Here is a 6,000-nt window from a genome sequence, read left to right as displayed (position 1 = left end):
CGATCCCATAGTCCTTCAGTTGTTGGACTAGCCATAGGAGTTGTGAACAACAGCTTCCCGCAGCAACATATTCAGCTTCAGTTGTAGAAGTGGTGACTGAAGTCTGTTTCTTTGAAAACCAAGAGCAGTTGTGAACAACAGCTTCCCGCAGCAACATATTCAGCTTCAGTTGTAGAAGTGGCGACTGAAGTCTGTTTCTTTGAAAACCAAGAGATAAGTTTGTTGCCTAGGAATTGACAATTTCCCGAAGTTCAAACCATCTTCGATACTTTTTGATTTCTTCTGGCGAGGGTGGAGGTTCTTCAGTCAGGATGGTTCTGAGTCCTTCAAAAGTTTCTCGAGCAGGGGAGTGTTGAACTGGTGATGATGCAGCAAGTTCAACTTGTTATTCGGTCGTTGGAGTTCCCTCTTGACTGACGCTATCTATATTAACTCCAGTCGGATCTTCAGACCTTTGACTGATCTTCTGATACTGAAGCTTTTTAGTATCCTCTTTTTTTCCTGGTCCTCACACCAATACTGTAGAGGGTCGGTGCTTTTCATTTCAGTTCTGGAAACTTCAGTGTTCTCAACATTTCTTTCAGTTTCCTGTATCCTGAAATCATCAGTAAACTCATCAAAAATAATATGTGGTGTTTCTTCCACACAAAGGGTTTGAGAGTTAAACACTCGATAGGCTTTCCTGGATCGTTCAGTTCCAGAGTATCCAAGAAAAATTCCTGGATCAGCCTTGCTATCAAATGTGTTTAACTTCCTTTTGCCATTGTTGTGAATGAAACACCCAGAACCGAAAGCATGAAAGTATGAGATTGAAGGCTTCTTATTCTTCCATAGCTCGTATGGAGTCTTCCCATGTCTTTGAGTGAGGAAGGAACGATTTTGTGTGTAGCAAGCGTTGTTGACTGCTTTACCCTAAAACTTCAAAGGGAGCTTTGATTCGGCTAGCATTGTCCTTGTTGCTTCCTTCAAAGACCTATTTCTTCTTTCTGCTACTCCATTTTACTGTGGAGTTCTTGCTGCAGAGGTTTGATGACTGATTCCTCGTTCTTCACAGTAGTCACGAATGACGGCATTAAGGAATTCAGTCCCTCGATCTGATCTGATGCTGATGATGTTGACTTCCTTTTCAACGCTTAGTCTTCTCAACAGCTTTGGCAATTATAGCAGTGTCTCCCTCTTGTTGTAGAGAAATATGACCCAAGTATACCGAGAACAGTCATCCACGACAACTAAGGTATACTTCCTACCGTTGTAACTTCTGGGAGAGATTGGGCCAAATAGATCCATGTGAAGTAGTTGAAGAATCCTTCCAGAGGAGTGTGCTATTTTTTACTTGAATGATGTCCTAGTTTGCTTTCCTCTTTGACATGCTTCACATTCTTGCTTCTTCTGGAACACAATAGAGGGTAAACCCTCTACCAGTTGATGCTTAGCAAGTTTGTTGATCATTTTGAAGTTGAGGTGGTTGAGTCTTCTGTGCCATAGCCAGTTGAGCTCTAAGCTGCTTTTGCTGATGAGACAGGTTTTAGGAGGGCTATCTTCCCAAGATACGACGTAGAAACTTCCTTGTCTGATCCCTCTAAGCACCACCTTCTTCTGACTGTTTCTTACAGTGAATTCATCTTTCTTGATCTTCACTGCGAATCCGCTGTCACAAAATTGACTCACAGACAACAAATTATGTTTTAGTCCAAAATATAGCTAACATTACTGATACTGGCGTTACCCATGTCGAGTACACCATAGCCTTTTATTTCGCCGATTGAGTTATGTCCGAATGCAACTTTTGATCCAGTTTTCTCAACATATTTAGTGAGATATTCTTTGTAGCCCGTCATGTGCTTCGAGCAGCCGTTATCCAGGTACCATGTTCTGATCGAGGCTTTAACTTCTTCCTTCTTTTTGTGTTTCCTGTTTTTGCCCTGCAAGGAAGAGTTAATTTAGGTACCCAATCAAGATTTGGGTCCTTCATTGTTAGCTCGTGTTCCTTTTGGAACCCATATCTGCTTCAGAACTGGTCTTGGTGCTGATCTTTTGCGCTTGGCTGGTTGTTTGACTGAAGTGGTTGGTGCTTCAGTTGGCACATGAGCTTTCTTCTGTTGAGCTTTCCTTTTGGGAGCATCGCTTTTGTAGAAGCTTTGTCTGGTGAAGTATTGAGGTCTCCTGTGCTCCATTGAGTATCTCATTTGAGATACGTGAGTTATCCTCGACTGATGGAGACTTGACTGATGTTGTGGAACATGAGTCTTCTGATGTCCATTTGCATGCTGTTGTGAATAATCTTTAGCTCGTTTAGGCTTATCACTGATTTATCTCCATGGTTGTTGTTCTCTTCGGAACTGAACTGATTTCAGTTTATGATTGTTTCTATTGTTCTTCCCCCTGGATTGGTGACGAAGACTCTGTTTCTGTGCTCCGTTGTAATGTTGTCATTTCAGTCTCGATGTTCCTTCCCCATATTTTAACTGAAATCTGTTTTCCAATCTTCTTAGTAGGATGAACTGGTTGGGGGACCTGATCACTATTTTTATAGCAACAATAACTGCAACTAAACAGTACAATTGTAGTACGCAAATAGCAAGCAGAGTATCGTATCCACAGAGACTATAAAACGAAATTGCACTATCTATTTCCTAAACAGACTCTAACAGTAGACAAGTAAAACAATAATGAAGGTGAATTATGAACTAAGATTAACTAAATTAAAACTAATTAAAGAGCATATAAATAACGATTACTTAACTCAAATATATGGAAAACTCTGACCCTAGGGATGTACTTTCACTAATCAACTACATGCATTTAACATATTGATTCAATTACCAATTTTAATCTAACCCTGATGAAAGATCACTATATTATTCACAAGCGTCTCTAACGACCACCTATGAACGTAGATTAATTAATCCCTTTTCGCATTCAAGACTCCAAGGAATAAATTAACTCCAAATAGCACATAAAGAATAGCTTCCTATAGCTTCACCTATCGCATTCAAGACTCAAGGCTAACACTATATCATGCATTCCTGAATCGGTTGAACAATTATCGCATTCAAGACTCAAACTGAACAGCTAAACATGTAAATCTTTGATCAGATAATTCACAAGAAATTAAGCACCAGGAATCATGAATCACAAGTTGGAGGGCAAATTGATATCAATAAATCAAAAACACATAATTAATCAGCTATATACAAACCCTAGGTTCATATTAAAAGACTAGCCAGACATAATAAAATCAAACATAAACATAATTAAATTGAACGCAATTGTAAAAACAAATTGTATAAAAACTGAATTAAAACGATTGTAGCGGCTTGAATCTTCAATCTTGATCCAAGCCTTGAAAACTGGAAAGCTAAAAAGTTCTAAAGCTATAAAACTGAAATATGAATGTTGGGAACTGAAAAACTAAAGCTGGGAACCCTAGATAGGCCTAAAGAGGACCTATTTATAGTCTTAGGGTGAAAAACCAAGTTCTAAACCGAAAATAACTTGAAAAATCGTAAAAACGCGGAAGAAACGGAAAAGGAGCCGTTCGGCGGTCGCCGAATTGATCGCCGAAATCAGGCCATTTAACACACGAAAACGGCGACCGCCGTTTTTCCAGCTCCAGGCCAAAATTCAGTCAGGATTTTCGGCGACCTGGCCGGCGATCGCCGTTCTGGTCGCCGTTTTCACTCCTTAAAACACTGAAATTCGGCGGTCAACTCCCTTTGACCGCCGAACTGCTCCTTTTCCGTCCCGACTCCAGAATCTTCATCTTTTCTCGATTTTTGGGCTCGATTCTCTCAAAACTCTTCTCTTTCACATGTTCCTTACACTCCATGCTCCAATATCACTCAATTCTGCATCCAAACAGTCAAAACTACACCCAACCGTGAAATCACGAAATAATAGTAAATGAACTCCAAACTATAATGAAACGGGTGTAAAATCGACTTAAACTACAGAATATAAACCATAAAAACCATGCAAAATGAGTGTTTATCAACTCCCCCAAACTTAAGATGTTGCTCGTCCTCGAACAACGAGAAGAACAAAACAATAAACATGAATGGGTATGATGATTGGATCATCGACGCCTCAGAAAAATAAAACATTTCGAATTCCCTCAAATTCTCAACACATGAACACAATAATCACCAACAAACATAATCAATGGCAAATTCAACCTCGACATTCCAACAATTGACTCTCAAGATAAAAGTGTTTCGCTCAACTCTCAATTGATGGAAAAATGACGTGCATCACTCATCGAAACTCGTGAAATGCAGATTACTTACCATATGCTTGCCAATTGTCTCAAAATCTCCATCGCTAAAAGTGTGTCCAGGGTAAGATCAAATAGGTCTTAAATTTGGGTTCTAATGTAGGGACATTGGATTAGGTAGGGAAATTTGGCTAAGTGACTCAAATTAAATTGCTCTCACCAACCTTATGACTTCACCATTCAAGCATGGAATAAATTCCATCTTCCACCTAACAACATCTCCATAATCATCACAAACCAAGGGATATAATCATTATAAATCAAACTAGACATTCTTTTATGCTCTCGTTTTTCTCATAACAATAAAGTCGACTATCCATGAATTTTTCAATTATCACTCGACTTTCTCAATCAACTTTCATCAAAATTTCCTTCTTTTTACAATTATTTTTTTTTCTTTTTCTTTTTCTAGAGCTTATAAGAATGACTAGAATCATGTTTCACCCTTATTTCAATCAACCCACAGTCAATATCACACGACGATCCTCATATACTCCATCACCCCCTATCATCCGGTTAATGAATCAAAGCTTAAAAAGGCTCAAACACGGTTAACAAGGGAATAATATTTTCAGGACAGTGTCTGGGATATAACGTGGATTACGAAAAATGGCCTAAGATCATCTCAAACTCTTGAACACAACAAGCAACCTCGACCAAGACTCATGGCAAGTTCTAGAAGCGTACTACATGCATGACAACACTCAAAAACAAAGAACAAACTGCAAATATGGGCAGTTAAGGCTCAATTCCTCACTAGCTTGTTCAACGTCAAAAGTCAAGGTAAAATAAACTCATCAATCACACACATCAGTTCAAATCATGTCAACATATCAAGAGAAATTGGGAATTACCTTCTTTTTCGCAGAAATCGTCATAAGCACCTTACCAATCAACTAAATGGAGCAACAAACATTCAAATAGCAAAGAAGCTATGGAATATGTCTGAGAGAATATATCAATTTAATTACATGCCCACAAATGAAAAACTAAGAAAAACTCCTCAAAACATCAAAAAGATCAAAAATGAGGCGAAAATTAAAAACGGCGACCAAGCTCTGAATTCGGCGACCAGAACGGCGATCGCCGGCCAGGTAGCCGAAATCCCTGGACGAAAATTGCACTTGGTCTTGAAAATCGGCGATCGCCGAATTAACTCACGAAAACACCAAAATTCGGCGACCAACTCGGCGATCGCCGAGTAGGTCGCCGAGTTGCCCAGGTAAGCCTTTAAACGCGATTTTCACCCCATTTTTCCTATCTTACACCTAAAACACACACTCAGCACACATAGTAGTCAATTTTTCGAAAATTCTTCATTCAATTACTCCCAAACGACTTTGAATCTTCACAATTCCTTCCATACATCCACTACCCACATCATTAGCTTCCACTCCATCCGATTACTTTGGGTTTTCATCCACCACATCGGGAGATTCACGAATTTGGGGTTTTTGCTCAAGAACACTAGAATTTTCGAAAATCACTCCTAAATCTTCAAGGTATGTGTTTCTAACTCTTAATCTAGTGTTATTCCTATGCTACTACTACGATTCTTTGGTTTGATTGTGGAATTTGTGATGAGTTAGTAGAGCTAGGGTTTATGCTAGAATTTTTTTTTTGTGAGCTTCATTGTTTAAGGAGTTTGAATCATATGCTTTGTGTTGGTGTTTGAGCTTATTGATAGATACTTGTTGGTGTTGATGAAGTGGTTGAATTCACAATAG

The sequence above is a fragment of the Salvia miltiorrhiza genome, chromosome 1, assembly GCF_028751815.1.
Source record: "Salvia miltiorrhiza cultivar Shanhuang (shh) chromosome 1, IMPLAD_Smil_shh, whole genome shotgun sequence".
Taxonomy (NCBI): domain Eukaryota; kingdom Viridiplantae; phylum Streptophyta; class Magnoliopsida; order Lamiales; family Lamiaceae; genus Salvia; species Salvia miltiorrhiza.
The sequence above is the reverse complement of the archived record's forward strand: the minus strand, read 5'-3'. Positions refer to the sequence as shown.